Raw genomic sequence first — 20,218 nt, 5'->3', positions numbered from 1 at the left:
GGGACGGGAAAGGGAAGAAAGAAAAACGGGTACTAGAGCTCATTGCCAGACCTTCTAAATGTAGCCCTTTATGCATTTAGCATACATTAATCTTGTTTTCTTTGATTTTGCCTGAGAGTGAGAATGGAAAACTTTTTGTATTCTATTTGTAATAATGAAGCTTTCCTGATGTGGATAATTAAAGACTTTTTTGTTTTTTTTTGAAATTATATAGGTGCGTCACTCAGCAGTCTGCACAGCTGCAGCACCATCCATCTGTGCCAAAGGCACCTCAGCTAGAATCAACACCTCTTGTACTTAGAGGGGCTTTATTTAATTCCACATTTCTTTCTTTTCTTTTTCTTTTCTTTTTTTTCCTGTAATTTCAACTTGCTCACAAAAGTGTGCACCAAGCAAGAGACAGGCAGAGTGAGAGGGCAATCACAGCGCAAGATGATGAGATGGGGATCTTCATTTCTGCTGGAGCCCAGGAAGCTGCTATTCCTTTTAACATCCTGAGATTTATCACAGGATTCAGTTTTTTTACAAGTATTGTTTGTCATTGAAAGAACTAGAGAGAACCATTTTCCAAAAGGTTCTTCTGGCAGACAGGTTTTGGCCTCTAAAGCTATTTTAAAAGTGGGCAGAGAGATCAAAATCTACATTTAATCTTCATATAATATTGTATATTCATAACCCAATCCTTCCTTCCTTCAGTGCTGGATAAGTACACTGTTTCAGCACTCTACCATTTTTAAACTTCATCGTTGGAGATAATCACCTAAACACATGATAACAACATCATAGAAGTACTAGAAAATAAGTTTGATATTTCCTTTTTATTGTAACATAAGATTGTGCTTCCAAAATCCCCAACTGAATTGCTTTTCAGTAGATAAGCATCAAAAAATACATTTCCTTCTTTCGGTGAAGGTGCAATAAGGTGCTATATCAGTGTAATAGTTCAGAATGATATGCTCTAGTAGTATTTTGATGAATTACATGATTATAGCTAAAATGAACACTTTCAACATGCCTGAATTAATAATGGTGGTATGATTTGGCAAGTACTCCTGCAGTGTTCTTTAACTCATCACTTCAGAAGACAGAGTTTTAGAGCCCATCCTTTGTCTCGGGGAAACACAGGGATCCTTTACGGTTTAAAAACACAAGAAGTAGGAGAAATGTGACAGCTTAAAAAGGGAAAAAGAAGCTAATGCATGCATACCTTCTCAAGCTCATCATGACTTAATTGGTTTATTTTTCACTGCCTTTTTCCAATGTCTAAGGCACCTATGACTATGTCAAGAAGAAAAAGATCAGTATTCTTTCATGTGAGAATCGGGTTGGTGTATTCTATTGCTAAATGATGTGTTTCCAAATGATTCTAAAGGCCTCTTAAGGACATCATTTTGTCTTAAACCATAGTTTTACTTTAGATCTTGGGTAATCAATATGTTAATTTCTGTGTCTTCCACATTATTTAATATTGACTGAACCTACACCAGTACCTCAGCTATCTTGAGTGAAGCTGTGTATTGCTGTGCCCATTTCAGGGCTCCTATGGGTGGTCCAACCATGTCCGTTAAAATTTCCCACACTGGGGGCTTCCATAATATGGTGAGTATGTGTTTTGGTACAGCACTGAGACAAATCTGCACTGCTGATTGTGCTATAATAATACTTGGCTGGTAATAAATGATGGCTCTTAGTCTTTATGGCTGTCATCTAGTACTGTTAATAAGCATTAATTTCACTTGAAATAATAAGAATAATCAATCTACTGTAGGTAAGAAATGTAAACTTTTGCAGGCTATTGTGAAAAATGGTGATGCACAGTGCATCAAAAACATCTGGAACAGATGTTTCTGTAATTATGGTACACATGATGATTATGCTGTGTTCACTGGCCTTTGCTGATACCCTCGAAGCTGGGTGATGTTTCAAGCTTGTGGTGGTGCACTGAACTGGAAGAGAGGACTTAATGTCTGGAGCAAGAACTGTCCTCTCTGTTTTCCTAAGTGCTTTTTGTCTGTTGAATTTTTGCTTGTGGTTAATTATTATCCTCCATGTTCGTATCAAATAGTAATTTTATGCTATGAAATATCTCAAGTCTGCTGATGCAGAAAGTCAAGCAAACATAAGCGTGCTACTTTCTGAACCCAAGCTATAGCAAAGATTAATATTTGGTGCAAATGAGATTATAAAATAATCTTGTGAGGTTTAGTTTAGTTATGTATATTATAATTACGATATTATGATCTATGCAGGATTATATGACTTTGTATCTTTCTGTTTAAAGAGTCTTATAGTTGAAGGTAAGATATTATAAATGACTTAAGTGATCTGAGTAGGTCACTTAAGATGAGAGCAGAGGAAGCTTAAGAGTGCTTTATGTATCTTTCCTCTAGTGCTGTTAGGAATCTCAGTGCAACCCTCTGTTGTGCCACGGATGGCAGTGACAAGAGCCAGGTGTCTAGTCACTGCGAAATATTTGTCCAAACCTTGAGCAAGAAAGTTGGCAGAATAAAATTAAGCCATGGAGATGCTTGAAAAGTACCTTGCTCACAACTAAAGGTTCAGAAATATTAAATATGTCACTAAAGAGGGTGATAGCCAATAATCAAGTACTTCTTTTCCTTGCTACAATAAGAAGCATTTAACAACCTTTCTGATTTCTTGGTAGGACTACAACTAAGCCAGGTGGATGTGTTTGGTCCCTACAATGTCACTCGTTTGGAAGTGTGTGCTTGTCAAAGTCTGGTTTCTGCCCCATATCCTTGGGTGGGTAGACAAATGTCAGGCAAACTGCATGCCCACATTTGTGGTCCACAGGAGCTAAATGGCTTAACTTGGGGTTATTTTTAGGTATTGGTGCAGGTTTTATTAATTTTTGGCACTCTAATAGTGTAAAATCTGTGAACATCTTGCATGTAGAGGCACAGCCCCAATTTAGCTCCTGTTATAATGAAACAAATTGTAATTCTTAATTGACTTCTATGGAAATACCAGCAATATAAATGACAATTTAGGTAGAAAAGGGGGGGGGGGGGGAGGGAAGGAGGAGAAGGGAGAAGCCGTTTTTACAAGCCTTGGGATGAAAATTTATAAATAAACTAAGAAGGCTTAATGAAAAATCCCTGTGGAATCTGGCATTAATAGCCTTTACTTTTGATCTGGTACAATAAATCTTGCAGCTATGTATCCACAACAGAATAATAGAAACCAGGTCAAGCTGGAGTAGGTATGGGGGAGTTGGAGAAAAAAATGCCCCTTCTTTAATTAATAGTATATGGTGATTTTTCTGGTATTCCAAAGTCAACAAGTCATTGCAGCCAACAGTCTGCCAATCAGTTTGTTCCAAAGAAGGGGTTTTTGTTTGCAGCATTGCCAAAGCTTCAAAATCCACATGTTCTTTGGGATTTTCAATATTCATTTTGAGAGCTGGTCTTCAGACCCCAGTGTTGTCATTTCATGAGAATCTCTGATTTCTAGCTGTCCTGTGAACTGCAGTGGTTTAAAAGGAAACCTAGAAATCCAATATCAACATTTTTATAATTTTGTGAATGTTTAGAGGTTTTTTTGGTTTTGCTTTTTAATGGGATCAAGGATACCATCAAAGAATTTTCCAGATAGAGGATACAATGAGTTTCTGCAGTGTAAATGGTGACCCAGAGGAGAGCAGGAGATATGGTCTCCTCTGGCACAAGATGGGGGGTGGGAAAGGTAGGATGTAAACAGGTCCTTAACAGTATGCATAGCTGCTATCAGAATGAAGAAACTAAATCTACTACATATATTGCACAGCAGTAATGGATTTTCATGGCCTCATAGTATTGCCAACACCCTATATTCAAAGATCTCTAGATAGAAATGAGACAAATCATGTAATGATCTTAAATTGTGATAAAACCCAGCACATATTAGCCTCTTTATTTTTTTGCTGTAAGGATGATCCTAAGACACTGATTTTCTCGACAGTGATCAGGGCCTGGATTTCAGAATTACTTTTTCAGAGAAACTAGCATTTTGTATAACCTTGATTTTTTTAATTCTTGGTAATATAAGAGAGAATTAACTTTTTTTTTCCCCCACTATCATCATGGGGCATGATAGCAGCACTGATAAATCTACTACGAATTTTATTTTTCTATACTGGTCTTTGACAACCTAGAAGCATTTGGATGGGGACTTATAGGTTTTTAGGGGTTTTGCTGCAGATGCATTTTTGCTTTTTTTTGGTTTTTGGTTTGGTTTCAATTTTTTTTTTTGTCTGTTTTGTTTCCCGGAGAGAAAAGCCTTGCTCTGTCTACAGGATTTTTTGTTTGTTTGGTTGGTTTTGATTGGTTGGTTGGTTATGTTGTTTTGTTTTAGTTTTTTTTTAAACGATGGTTGCTCCTTCCAGAACGTCCAAACACGAAGGTCCAAATTAAGCCAGACTCTTCACTTTTTTCATGAATGGTGACTTAGATTAAAAAAGCTGCCTATCCCTTTAAATACTTTTGTGGGATAAACCCCAATGTTCTGTGTATGCACAAACCTAATATTCTGTACATGCAGAGGGTTTCCAGTACTTAACAGGTTTTCAAAATTAAAGTTCAACACTAAAATGATCTAAAAGTATTAAGTTTATAGGACAAATAAATGTAGTTACTCCTCAAAGCAGAGGGAGAAATCATAACTTAGATTTGATAAATATTTCTTTATATTGAATTGTGAAATTATTTGCAAACTCTGTGACTGAGCATACAAATACACATACCTGATTCTGTCCCTCGACAGTGACTTAAGGATAATGACTTTGAACAAAGCTGTAAAGCAAAGAAGTTCCTATCATGAACTTCAGAGTTAGCCAAACATAGATATCTGAGGTAGAATTTGTCCTGTTATTTGCATGTGAAATTCCTGTTGGGACAAAACACAGTACTTTGTGTATTTTTTCTCAGTTTATAGTGCTATACACTATGGAATCACCTGGCTGTTTTTTATTGCACCTGATGACATATACTTAAGAATAACCCTGAGAAAGAGAAACTTTGTGAAAGAGAAATCTTACCTTCTTTTGGGGTATTTTCTGCATTGCAAATGGTATGAACATGCATGGAGTATGTAGAGATCTCCAGCACTGGACAGAGTGCCACTTGGTTTTAAAAATCTTTACCAGGGGAATTATGCCAAGGCTTTTTCTGTGTATAGATTTCAACAACAGCAACAGAAAAGTGGCATAGACCGAAGTCTGCTCCTAAACCAGGGCAAACTGAGAAGCCCACAAAGTCAGTGGCTGGGTTGTCTTTGCTTTCTGGAATGTAAAAACATCTGACCAAAATTGTATTAGCTGAAGATTAAGTGCAAAAGTGAAATTTCACCCTTTTCCAGAGCACAGCCCTGCCAGGAGCAAGCATTATTCCATTGTCATGCACTCGGTGGTAATTGCCCATCTGACGGAGAGCTCAGAGATTAACATCACAGTTCTTAAACCATAGGCTACATATGCCAGACTCCAGTGCGTTGTGTCAAGCCACTTAGGCATGAACCATCAGTGTACAGAGTGTTACTAAACACTTATTTTTAGGTCACGCAGATGCACATCATCCTGAACATTTCTCTGGACAAATTGCTAATCGCCACCTTATTCAAAATCTGTTGGACATTTCCTGTGTGCTGCATCTGATTGTGATTTTTTTTTAAAAGCGATACAAGCAATAATATGAAGCTCACTTATGAGGCCTGCATAAAATAGTGTATAACAACCAAGTACAGTAAATTAAACATGATACTCATTACATAAATACAATTATATTTATCAGCTTTTTATAACCACACAAAGCATTTACCAGTAAGAGTTATTTTGGAGTAGATAATTCCCAATTAACTTTTACTACTTTATTTTTGCTAATTTAGTTAGATTTAATTTAAAAAAAAAAGCTGTATCAAATGACATCTCTAACTATTACACTGGAGATGAGATATAATTAAAATGTTATGTATATGGAATTGCAACTGATGGGTACCTCAGCTTAAACTCCTATTTTTTGTCTTTATTTGATTGTTGCTTGCACTGCACCGCACTGCAAACATAATTGAATTGCAAGATAGCTGTGTGCCCACGGTACCAGCACCAGGAGCTTGGAGAAGAAAGGGAGAGGAAGAGCTTGAAAGAAAAATTATCTGGAAAATCAAACATGTGAAGGTCTGGCCTTAATTGAGCTGAGGAATACTGTGAGAATCCCTTCTCCAATGACACGACCTTTCCTCTGTGGAGCTGGTCATGTCTGTGGGGTTGGGCATGAGGAATCGTGGATTTCCATGAGTCCAAGGTGAGAGTGGCAGAGATATGCAGATGCTTTTCTGCACTGTGAACTTGAAGTGACTCATGGACGAATTCTTCACCAGCCTAGTAATAAAACTTGTGATTCCACTGGCTACTTTGCTACCAAACCTGAACATCACTCAAAGCTTGGCACTGTTGGCTCTATACCAGCAAATGTCCCCATGTCTCAACCTAGCTGTCAGTTTACTCCTTGGGAAAGGGGAGTCACACAGAAAAGATTAGACACAATGGGTACAAGTTACTCCTGGGAATATTCCAGTTGGACACAAGAGGAAAATTTCTCACAATGCGAACTATCAGCCATTGGAATAATCTCCCCAGGGAAACTGTGGACTCCCAACTTTGGACACTTTTACGATTGGGCTGGACAGGGTGCTGAGCCATCTAGTCTAAGTTATACTTTGCCTAGAAATGTTGGACCAGATTATCCTTGAGGTCCCTTCCAACTTGGTATTGTATGATTATATGATCCCAAGAGAGACTGTCTCTTGCATCCACTATCCTTGAGACAACAATGAGCTGAAAAGAGCCTGGAAAACTCAAATCACTGAGAAAGACACCTCACCCAAGTGAGCCAGCTTGGCTTGAACTCTACCTTTTGGTGTCAATTTTAGATGGAGTCTTCATTGACTAGTGCACTCCACCATCAGCCAGACATGAGGACGTCTCCTGGTGGAATACCTAGGGAATCCATTGACATCAGAGTTTTGGTGTACTTTTTAAAGAAATCCTTCAAAGTGAAAGGACAGACAATTCCAAAAAGACTTCCTACCAGCTTCTTGCTTTTCTGGTTTTTACTTTGCCTTGAGAAATAGGGCTGCAAATCTGTAGCTGAAATTAAAGGTGTTGCATTTAGTGATTAGAATCCTACTACAGATACACTGGGTCTCTATTTCCCCATCTCTAAAGCTGGTCTTCCAAACAATCCCTCTCTTGGCAGGGTTAAGCATGATGATAACTGTTTCAGTTCGGGACTAGGCTTGGGGGCCGGGGGCGTCTCCACACCCTGGAATGTCAGGTAGACACAGTAATTTTTCACGGGGGAGGTGCAGTGGCAGTGCATGGTATTATTAAACTGAACCTTTCTTAATTTCATCTGTCACTAATAATTAAAATGCAAATGCAGTGTTGCTAATTGTGTTTCAGACAATATGATTTTAAAAGAAAATAAATGTGAGCTCCAAGTGTTCAACATCACTCTAAGACAAGAATTAATGTATTTCACTGGGGAAGGGGGGTTTTGCTGATGGTAAGTATCAGAGCTATCCTTCTAAAGGCGAGGACAGTTATAGACCCACTGTTCATTACTTTGGATGTATCACATTTGCTAGTATGACAAGATGTATTATGTACAAGGAATTTTACAGATGGAGAGAAATATCCATGTAAGTTGTTTATTTGATTTTTTTTCAATATTTTTTCTTTCCTGTGCTACCCTGTCCAACCTTGGGATAATGGAATTATTTTATGCCTCCTGCACTATCATCAGGCTTTGGATGGCTGCACAAAGGCCACTGGCAACAGAACAAGATGGCTGTAAAAAAATGCAAAAAATTGGGATAGAAAAAAAAAGGTACAACCAATAACTTGCCCTTAAATTTAAAAGGAACTAAATGAGGAACTTCTGGACAATTTATCTTGCTGTTTACAGATAACAAGTCACTTTGTTTTTATGTGCTCAGTCTAGTATTCCATAATTTATTTGAAAGAAGATGAGAAATAATGTAGATAAATGATGAAGTGTCAGGGTCTGACGCTCTTAAATGAAGCTATTATGGTCAAAGAGAAAACGTAAAACCTGCGGCTCATTATGAGAGCGTTCTACTTGTCAGTTAAGTGAAAAGGCCTGGAATGATTTCCAGTTTATTTGTCATTGCAGTTATTAAAGCTGTCTTTTTGGTGCCATGAAAATGAATTGAAGACTTTATTCGAAGTAAATTTGTACTAAAGCTTTCAGATGTATCTTATGTGAGTTCAGTGAGGCAAGAAAACAGCTTAAAAGCTGAAATATTACAAGAAGGCAACTACTGAAGTCCTGAAACACACAAGAATATAAAGTCTGAGGAAGTTGCACAAATAAATGAGGTATTCCATCTCTTGGGAAATAAAGTTTAGTTTTACTGTATTGTACACTTAGACAAAGAAATCAGCCCTTGTTAGTGGCAGCAAAATATTGTCTTTCACAGACTTGTGCCTAGTGCTTACTTTTATATCAAGCTATTCATTTTGGGACAAGTTTTTCAGAGAAGTGGGTCTTCTCTCTTTCAGTCAGCTTGGACCATCTTTAGATGTACCTGAGTCAAAGAGTAGGGCTTCTATCAATGGCAAGATTAGGCTTTTTATGGTCATCATGATTAATGTGGTTCAAGAGCAGGACAAAACAATGCATGGGGTTGGTACCACGCAACCAAGAGGATCCATTTCCCTAATTGAATGACTGGGCTGCAAAGCAGCACATCTGACTGCAGGGAATGGGAGACACTATTGACATTTTTATCCCTCTTTAAATAGTCTTAAAATATTTCATAAACCTTGTACAGCTTCGATGCTAGGGTAAAATTTTAGTCTGCCATCAACTGAAGTCAAAAACCCTGCTACTGAGGTGTTCATCGATACTCACTTTATTGCAGCCCCTTCTTAACATTATTTCTACTGAACTGTAAATCTCTGATTTATGTAGAGACGATTGATAGGTCTATTTTATTCTGGTTTGTCTATTGCGCTGGATTTCTGTTCCAGTAGTCGTGTTCCCCACTACTGCTTCATATTTGCCAAGACAAATTAGTGTAGTTATACTAGGTTTGGACTGTCCAAAAGGAAATTAAGTTTCTTTTTTATTTTAAATTGAAAGCCGTAGGAGCACTAAACTGAAAGCTTAACTCCAAGCTCCAGCAGTCTTACAGCAGTCTAGTTGACACTTTATTGCAGATATTACAAATGTTATGACATGTCTTCAGGGTCAAGTTAAAAACAAAAAGGGTTCCACATTCTCATCAGAAGTAATCTGTCAGTTTTGTCATCAGATGTGATAGCAGCCCTCAGTAGCAGTGTCACAGTCAAGGGTTTATCAGGCTCTGTAGTATATGTATGCATACTCTGATTTCCAGGGGTTTATATCTGCAATAAAAATTCCCTTTGGGCTAAAACTTGGCATTCATAGCCCAAAGGGATTTTTTTAATTAAAAAATAAAAGTGAAGGCTTTCTTGAATGATAAGAGCACAGAAAACATCTATTCTGCATTTCTAGAATAAATCTTTTAAACTGGCAGACTTCAAATATTTAAGTGGCCAACTCTCTTTACATAAGAGACTGTTAAAAAGGACAACCCAGGAAGGGGGTAGGTGGCGGCGGACTAGACAAGTGCTTTGTGCTCGCTGTGAGTATAAGTGTTGAGCATTTGATGAGATGTATAATTAGCCACACATTTCTAAAGCTCTTGGTGTCTCTTTCTATTGAAACTGTGCATGAGGGAATTAGGATGTGTGATGCACAAATATAAATCGTTTCTTCCTCACCACCCCCTGGCATGGTCCTGCAGAACAGTGCTGATATGGTATATGCTGCTCAGATCACGGCAGCCCTTCTGATACACACATTACATCTGTTCTGTGTAGAAACAGAGGACTTCCATTTTCTATGGCTGCTGGTCTGGTACTTTTTTTGCTCCTATTTCCATTACAGTAGCAACCAAAATATGCAAAGCGCAACAGGGATATTTACAGTGAAATGCAGAAAAGAAGGTCACACAAAAAGAAATCCCTATACAAATTATGGTTATGGAAAGGATGCAAGTACTGATGGGCAAGTAGTGCTAGCTAAAACAATTTACCCTCAAAGTTCATTTATTGCCAACTGACGTTGTAGGGTTTGTCTTTGAATAACTGGTGAAGAAATTAGGAACAACATATTAGATACAGAGATGTTTGCACTAAAAAGTGATGAAAGACTAATTATCTCATCACTTTAAAAATTCTATCCTTTGCTTGCATACAAAACCCAGACTTTGTATGGGTATTTGCAAATGCTTTGTGTAGCAGTGTGCTATATACAGCAGGTAGCACCTGCTCCTATTTATAATCTGCAGCTCACGGACAATATCAAGCAGGGTATATTGAAAAGTTACCAGGGTTCTCCATAAAATCCTGGTAAACCAGCAGAAAACAGGCACTGCCATGTAACAGGAAGTGAGGGAAACATGACTGTGGTGTATGTTTGCGGGTTTTTGTGTTGTAATTCATTGGAGTTCCTAAGGGGGAGATAAAAGAATGTGAGTAAAGAAAACCAGCCCTAAGACAAACCTGCACATTCTCCTTTAGTGCTCTCACAGACGCCAAACTGTTAAATTAAGAGGAAAGCACAACTAAGACCTTCCATTGGATTCTACAACTGGGTTCTGAAGATGCTTTCTACTCTTTAATTATAATTCTCCACATCTGAATTTATTTTTGAGTTAGCATCACCCCTTTGCTACCAGGAACTACTTCTGAGTGTCATCAAGAGACTGTTAGGAAATGAGGTTGATGCCAAGGATATTGTAATTATGGGGTGGCTTATTTAACCTTTTAAAAATGTTATTTATTTATGTTTGATGAATCTTTTGCTTGTTATCAAGAATTTAATTCTGTATTTTGCTGTGTGTTTCCACAGGCAACCAGACCAAACAGAAAGGTGTGGAAGAATATCCTAAATAGGGCCAGTTTAGAGACCTTAGAAACAGATGTTTTTTCCTTGCCAGTCTGCAAGAGTTACAAGCCAATAGTGCTACAATCCAAAATTTTTACATCTGCTTTTGGACTTTTAAAAATGTCCTGTTCTTAGTGCCTGTGTTCTGGAAGTCCATAGAAATCAACTGAGATCATCAGCTCTTAACCTCTTTCACAGAATTGGTTTGTCCACTTATAAAGAATCTCAGTAGCATTTGTGGGCACTGAATGCAAGTGAGCATAGTTATAGAATCATAGAATCATAGAATAGTTAGGGTTGGAAAGGACCTTTAGATCATCAAGTTCCAACCCCCCTGCTTGGGCAGGGACATCTCACACTAAACCATGTCACCCAAGGCCTCGTCCAACCTGGCCTTGAACACTGCCAGGGATGGAGCATTCACAACCTCCCTGGGCAACCCATTCCAGTGTTTCACCACCCTGACAGGAAAGAATTTCCTCCTTATATCCAATCTAAACTTCCCCTCTTTAAGACCCATTACCCCTTGTCCTGTCACTACAGTCCCTCCCCAGCATCCCTATAGGCCCCCTTCAGATACTGGAAGGCTGCTATGAGGTCTCCATGCAGCCTTCTCTTCTCCAGGCTAAACAGCCCCAACTTTCTCAGCCTGTCTTCATACGGGAGGTGCTCCAGCCCCCTGATCATCCTTGTGGCCCTCCTCTGGACTTGTTCCAACAGTTCCATGTCCTTTTTATGTTGAGGACACCAGAACTGCACACAATCAATACTCCAGGTGAGGTCTCAGAAGAGCAGAGTAAAGGGGCAGGATCACCTCCTTCGACCTGCTGGTCACGCTCCTTTTGATGCAGCATGGTGTTTTCACTGACCATCATAACCTGTTTCCTGCATGCTCTGTGGCACAAATTCCCCTATTTTTGGGTGACAGCTGCCTGTGGTTTGCCATTAGATCTCTGGAAATGTCCAAGATTCCCTAAATTTTCCTGAGAAGCTCAGTGTAAAGGCTGCTATTGGAAGAAGATGGGGACTATCTGAGTTGCAGACTATCTTGTATTTGAAATCTGCATTGCTTTTCATATTGCTGTAGCAAATGTACAGTCTAGTGCCATTCTGTGACATTTTAACAAACTTCCAGTTTCCGCATCAAGCAGACTAAGACTGATAGTGACAAGTTTGATGCCCTGTACTGGGATGTATGACTGGGGAGATGGAAGAGGAAAGGACTATCTCAAAGGAATAAAATGGTTGCGGAAGATGACCATAAATGCAAAACGAAATACTCTTTTTAGTAATGCTGGTCTATTATTACAGCCTAAAGGAAGTTTATTTAATTAATAATTAAGGTCCTCATATGCAAGATGCTCACAGTATGAACTTTAGTGTCAGAAATGGCCAGGAATTTGTTTTATGGTGCGGCTGTGTTGAGAAAAGTCAGCATCATCAAAAATCCAAAACTGCTGCCAAAAGCATATGCCTATCCTGTAAAGTTTCATCAGGTCCAGTATGCTGATTAAAGACAGATACCAAAATCCACTTTAGAAGGACTGGTATCAAATAGCCACCACAATTACTCTTAGCTTTAATGAGACAGCATAGAGGTGATAATTATATTTTAGATAAATTCCCTTGGAACCAAACTACTTATTGCATTGACAGTCTCTCCAAGTGCACATGCTGCAATGAGAATGAAAAAAACTGTGCCAGGGTCCTTCCTGCCTGGTGAGTGCCACTCCAGAGCATTCTGGATGAATGCTGCAACCAGCATCCCAGGCAGCACTGGAGCCCAGCTGGAGCGGTGGGTTTCCCTGTGCTCTCTGGAGTCATACAATCAACCAGGTTGGAAAAGATCTTTAAGATCATCAAATACCACTGTTGTCCTAGAACTGCCAAGTCCACCACTAAACCATGTCACTAAGGGCCTCATCTACACAGTTTTTGAACGCTTCTAGGGAGAGTGATTTTACCACTTCCCTGGGAAGTAGTGGTGACTACCTTTTTGGTGAAGAAATTTTTCTTAATATAGTCTAAACGTCCCCTAGTGAAGCTTGAGGCTGTTTTCTCTTGTTCTATTACTTGTTGCTTGGGAAAAAAGACCCTTTAAGCTTCTTTTTCCTCTCTGCAAGCTTTAGTGGTAATGGTTAATCTGCTGGGATTTTAGAGATCATAACCCACAGAAGCATTAATAAAGTCCTCTAGATTTTCTGGATTGAAGTTGCTACATAAATACAAATTGTTGATTATGTTGTCATCCGTCCCTGTCCCCTGACCTCCCAGTTCCCCCCTCCCCCCACATTTTCTTTTATATTTAACAGTTTAGGTGATTAAGTACTGACTCTGTGTTGTGTTCTGGTTTAGCTATGCTCCTATTTTCTTCTCTTATGTTATCTGTTGTGCTATGGTTCACGAGCTTACTCTATTTACTCTTAAATCACTGTTTTACTTGACTCAGAACCTCTTTGAATAGCTTACTCCATGTGGCAGCTGTATGCCAACAGAACACTTTTGCCTCACATCTCTGTGTAGCAGTAAACCCTTGTGTCTTTGGGATGCAGAAAGGGAAAAGGTTAATTTCTAGGCTCGGTGGACACCATCACTGGAGAAAAAGTATTTACATACTCTATAATTCACAATAATTAATAAATTATAATGTATTTTTATTAGTATTGTACAGATATGATTTACATGATACATACACCTTGTGATTTTCAAGCTTTTCTGCTGGATGAGGGTCTGAAAATCTGTGTTTGGGGAGCAAGAAAGGAGTACTCAGCACCAACTGTTGCTGTTGTGCTCTTGGTTTGATCTGGTGCCCAGAGATGGAACGATTTGCTTTGACTTTGTGTGCTGTTTGATTCTGAGCAGTCTGACTGCACAATGTTAACAACTCAGATGCTGAGGATCAAGGTCAAGAAAAACTTCTTATTTTGTTTCATGATGTCATCAGAGATGGGAGATAGCAAATTTCTTTTTAGCTCATGCAGATGAATAGAAGCCAAATGGAAGAAGACTTGTCACATTGTAGAAGAGGAAAGCAAGCCAGTAGTTCAGAGTAAAGGAGTAATAATGTGTAGCCTATTAAACTGTTATGCTAGAAAATGGGGATAAAATTCTATTGCTGATTATCTGCCTTTGCCGGTACAATTTTATAAACTTCACTAACAACCCCACATAAATTATTATTATTATGTGAAAATTTTAACTGAATGGGTTGAATTCCACTGTGTTTGTCCAGTAAAAGGACAAAGATCACTTTGTCCTTTTCATGATCACTCTTGGTAGGTAATGTTCTGAGAAATTTTGAAAGCATTATTTGGATTTTTTTTTCCTACCAAACTTCCCAGAAGAAATACATTCTGGATGGAGCATTGCAGCCTACTCTCTAGCATATGTTGTTTACTGCAGTCTTGGTGTTTTTTGGGGGGGCTTGCCTGCTTTGAACTCCATGGTGTGGCTTTTTGCATGAATACGGTGAGGAAGCTGTTCCTTCCCAGGACAATCCCTACTGTCTGTCTACTGTCCGGTCTTTCTTAGACATGCCTTCTGGTTCAGTCTTCCATACCAATTACATTGCATGTGTACACAGGTATCATTAAAAATAGAAGTAAAAGTGCTATTTAAGAATTTCTTACCCTTGAAAGTTTGAAAGTTCCTTTTCTATTACTTTTCTTAGCACCAAAAACTTCACTGGTAGCTTAGGTACCATTGTCTTTCTGCATCTGTGTCCTTGTAAAGTATTTTTTAAATGTAAAAATGCAATAATTTTTCAAAATTCTGTACAGCTCTAGGACAAAATTTTAATTTAAAAAACTAAAAGTTCAACAGGCAAAAATTCAAGATAAAATGAATCTAAAATTTCCTTTTCTCATGGTACCATTTCCATGTAGAAGTGGGTTTACATCATGATAATGCACAGGTAACCTTGTGAAGTAGGTAAATGGTCTCAGTGATTTCAGGTAAAAATTCATTGTTATTTCAACACACTGTATAGTGCTCCAGTAGTGCTCACTTGCCTAAAATATGCAAAACTAATGGGGTGAACATCAGTAAAAACAGTTTAAGAGGCATCCAACCTACAAAGATAGAAACAAGTGAAAGACAAAAATCTGTGACATTTGACTGTTCTTTTTCCCTGCCTGATTTATCTATAATTCAGACTGCTTAACTTAACTTAAACACAGATACTGTAGTCATAGTATTTGTTAAAGCACTAAGCTGACAAGTATTGAGCACCAGCCATTATTTCTGTTTGAGAGTCAGAGGTTTGAGCTATTCATTTTGTAGCCTGACGTGCAGCACCACAATTCCTTGAATTCCCAAAGCTTTTCATATGGCTTCCTCAAGGACAGCTATCATGTCTTAGCTGCTGCAGTGACAGATGGGATACAGTGTGTCATGTGATGGATAACACTGGAGCCACAGTACTTAATCCTTCTAATACTAATAGCGGCATTATCATAGAGATTTATGAGAATGTCAGTTCCAAGTTCCCAGTTCCATTCATGGGTTTTTAAAACTTCAGCTGCAAAAAACATGCATCCATCCCATTAATTCTAATTATCATGGTTCATCTTCTTCAGCAGTTTTGTACTCCGGAACCTTTCAGTGCAAATTAACGTACCAAAAAAGTGTATTAATTAATATTTGTAGCTTTTAATTTCTGCAAGAGTGTTGTCTGGAAGCAGCTGGCAGTACAGGGCCGCTGCTATTGAATCTTTGCCAAACAAGTGCAGATGTAATTTTGTTATCTCTTGCTTAGTCATTTACGCAAATTAATTTGAACAATTAGCCTTTTACTGGTCCTTCATGAATCATGCAAAAGGGATCTGCCAAAAAAATTGCTAGTTGACAGAAAAGAATTGGTTAACATTGTAAATCTTACAAAAAGGTATTAGTATGTTTGGGATAAAGTACAACTTCAGAAAAAATCATTGTTGGTTTGTTTTGTTGTTTTTTGTTTTTTTGCTGCATCATCTATTTCACTTCAGACTGTTGATTATTGTTGAAGAAAAAAATAATCAAGAAGAACAGTAAGCAGTAGAAATTTGGGAACTTTGTTTTGGATGAAAAGCAAAAAAGTTATGTTTCTTGCCTAAATGTTGTCTTGTCTTCACTGTTTGCAAAGCTGCGATGGGTTTTGTTTGAGAGGAGGTCTGTAGTGAGGTCGGGCACTCTAAAGCAGATTTGCTTGTTGTCTGAAAAAACACCCGAATCTTTAGTTTCTTTGGACATCGTTCTAAAGGAAGTCTGTTATCTTACCCAAATGTCTCTCCTCTTAGTAAAACAGGCATCCACATATACACTGAAGCTTTGACTTAAAAATGCTGGGGTTTGTCTTCAGGTAACTCACAACATGCGTATTGAGGTAAAACTTGTACTTAAGTAATATTGAGAATGCCAACTCATACATGAAAGCCAGATTTAAATGACAGCAAACTCTGATTTTCAAAAAATTGTATCATTGCCCTTTTCTTAAGTACCAAACTTTAGTTAGATAAGGCAGATAATCAAGTTTACCTGGGCTCAGTACCATCCGCAGTGTTTTAATAATGCTGCAATTGAAATATTTTCTCATTTACTGTTATTGTAGGGTATATGATCTTGTACTTTCTTTCATCAAAAATTTTATATGTAATTTTGGTTTAAATTGTATTGTATAAATCTGAGCTTTGTGATGCATATTCTAAAATGTAACTCTCGGGTTGCTTTTAAGATATGACTGTGGCATGACAGCCAAGTTAATTGCTACCTGTCCCTTTGATTGCACATTTGAGACATTTCTTGCAATTTTTCAGTGCAACTGGAAGTTCTGTAATGTGCTCTAATTAAATTAAAAAAAAAAAAAATCGGTAACTAGTGCTCGGTTGCATTCAGAACCAAGTGCACGGGAATGATCTTACTGATGTATTTAAATAAAACCTTACAATTTTGTCTAGCCACTTCTGTTCACCCATCTTGACATGATGCTAGTGCACCGCTGCTAATGTGGGCTGGTCCCACAGAACAGGTAAAGCTTTTGGGGCTTGTGGGAGTGCTAACAGTTCTGTTTTGCCGGGGGCTTTCCTGAAATGTTGGCTGTAGCTGGGGAAATAACTTCAGAATTAAATCTTTGTTTTGTGGAAATCACACTCAAGCTCAAACAAATGCTGACTCTTTCTTAGCTGAACCAGACTGTCCTGTGCAAATTCCATCACTCTGGCAGGGTAAGGTATGGGTTCCTTTCTCTCTAATTGTTTTTTACAAGCTGTGATTTCACAGTCTGTATTGTTATTTCCATTTGTCCATTTGATTGCAGAGAAAAGAGACCAGATGTTGTGTGACAAATCATAGCTATTTGCAATCTGTTGGAATTCTTATAAATTGTACCGGGGATCATTTTCTGATAACTGATCCTGCAATCACTTATGCACGTGCATCACTTAGAGCATGAGATGTCCTATTGAAGACTGTGGATCTATTCATAAGCTTAAATTAAGCACGCATCATGCGCATTTGTAGAAATGTTTGTGTTGTGAAATATGCTGATATTTAGAACTCGCCTGTTAGATTCCCCATTGCATTAATTTGCATTTAATCAAATCACATTATTATTACACTGTAAAACTTGAAATCAGTTAATGTTTTTATTATAATAGGTTACATATGGCTTAAAATTTGGCTGAAGTTTATCCTGCAGCAGAGAGATCCAATTCTGTTTACTAATTCCTAACTCACAACAAATAGTTCCTTCAGTAAAGTTCATCAAACCCAGTCCTGTTATCCATCTTCTTTTAGGGTCTGTGGCTAATCAAGGAAGTGGTATCTCACTGGCACACTGATAAGAATGAAGTTAGTTCCTCTGTAATTGAAAGTATCAGTAGTAAACTTGGCTGGAGCTTGATTAATGGTTTATTAAAATCAGAGTCTTCATAGTGAGTGCTAGATAAGGAGTATTGGGCAAATTACTTGGTTACTGGGAAACCTTTAAATTTTAATCATGGAGACACTTCAGCATCATTAGGAACTGAAAAAGACAATGGGCACTGGAAGGAATTGATGTGCTTTTCAATCTCTTCTTCTGCGGTGATATTGAGTGATGCATGGGCTGCAATCGAGAATCCTCTTGCTCCCCATGCCTTTGATTGCTGTTATAATTTAATATTATACAGTTCTTTATGATCATGGAAATCAGATGAGTTAGTTGCAAAAGATGGAAGATTTTAGTGTAAGAAAAATTAGTTTAACATCCTGGTTCCTCAAGTCTGTTTTGCTGCATAGCAAAATGGAGGGATGCTGTAACTTGTATTCAGAATTAGTGGAAACAGAGAAGCAGGCTCTTTTACACACATTCATATTTTTTAATGTGATAATGTTATAAATTCCAAAGATACATTTGCACCTCATTTTGAAGTCTATATTTAGATAGTGAACACTTGCATATCTGTGACTTTTATGGATGCATGTATGTAGCATTTATGATGTATATATTTATAGAGATGTGAAGTACTCTAATAGTGCTTTATGAGGATACATATGCAATGTAGACATCTCTCCTGTGTAACAAATCCCATTCAAACAAGTGTGAATAAAACCAATACAGTCAACTTATGCAGTCACATCTTTTGTTTCTGCTTGAGATTTACAAGAGTCTAAGGATGTCCCCAGCTTCTCCAGGTAAGCATACTGTGGAACTGGGTTCATAAAGTGACCAGTCTAATTTAAAGTCAAGTAATTTTTATTATTTTTTTTGGCCTCCACTACTACCATGAGAGAGCTTCTCTCCTGTCTGAAGATATCATTTAGACATATCCTTCTAATTGTCTATTTGTAGCTAGTGAATGCCTGTTCATATTTGCACCAACATTGTCTAATGATTTAAAATTCTTAACCCCAGCCTTCATCCTTTTTACTGGGCTAAATAAATATCTTTATTTCATTCTCATCACTTAAGAGAGGTTGGGCTTTTGCCTGAGTATCCCTTTTCCACATTTTGATGAGTTTTCCTCCTGTGTGTGAACAACCTGAAATGCTTGGTAATCCCAATATGGTGCTACACCGGGCTTGTACAACAGTATGAATATTTTCCAGTTTCTAATGAGAATGTTATTATTTCCCTATTGCAAGATATGCCTACCATTTGTGTTCATGGGTGCATTGTATCTGTGGTTAAAGTCAGCATATTGTCTGCTCTTTCATTTCCATGGAATAAGTTCAAGTTGTCAGAAAAAAGTACTGATTATTCACCCCTAAATTCCTGAACTTGCAGTTTTGTACTAGTAAATGTTATCCTACTTCTGTCATTGAAGTCTCCAGATCATTTAATTTACCTGTAGTCTAATATTCCTTTGGGTTGGTAATGCCTCCCAAAATCATGTCATGAAAAAAATGTAATTGGTATACCCGCCTTCTCTGTCAAATTAATTATCAAAATCATTAAATAAGATCAGATCTGACACCTAGGCAATACAGGATTAAAAGCAATTTGTCCAAAGTCACATTGGAGAGCTGTGAAGAAGATAGTCTAAATCCCAGTGTATTTGCTATATTAGAGAAACATTCATTTTCTTTCTGCAGGAAAATTTGCTAGAAAACATGTACTAGAAAACTGTGATCTGGAAAAACATTTTCTAGCAAAAGCAGAGCTTGCTGCAACACAATTATTTGCAGAAAAAGAAACTTCTTTTTGCAATATATGCATCAGTTATTGTAGGAGATGCTTTTAGGCTGGAGTGGAGTTTCCACTGTGCCAAAGCAAACAGCCTGTTTCACTGGCTGAAGATCCAGTGCATAAGGTGTTCATATAGGCTGCAGGAATCAAATATCAAAGCTATTGGCCTTAAGAAGGTATGCTAACACTCTACAAGGAGGTCTTTCCCTGTGACTATCCTATTCACCCATTCAATTTTTTCTTGCTGATACAGCTCAGAAACATTTTTAAAAGGAAGAAAGTTTTCATTGTGCAGGAAACCATTATCCATCCATGGACAAGTGGCTGAATTCTGGCCACAGTAGGGAAAATGCTAAACCAAAAAGTGAAAGGGAGAGACATATCTTGGCAGGGTGATTTGTGCGTTTTTTTTTCTTTTCTTTTAATAAATAACGCGTACTTAGGAATTGAGAATATTAGCACAAGCCCTAGGGGAAAATGGATTTAATGGGAGGGTATGAAGTTGTTTTGGAAACATATAGTTTATTAAATTTTCTCATTCAGGGGTTTATTATATGATTTATGATGACTTAAACTTATT

The sequence above is a fragment of the Pezoporus flaviventris genome, unplaced genomic scaffold, assembly GCF_033815535.1.
Source record: "Pezoporus flaviventris isolate CSIRO_AGI_PZ_B2104156 unplaced genomic scaffold, CSIRO_AGI_Pfla_v1 ptg000001l, whole genome shotgun sequence".
Taxonomy (NCBI): Eukaryota; Metazoa; Chordata; class Aves; order Psittaciformes; family Psittacidae; genus Pezoporus; species Pezoporus flaviventris.
The sequence above is the reverse complement of the archived record's forward strand: the minus strand, read 5'-3'. Positions refer to the sequence as shown.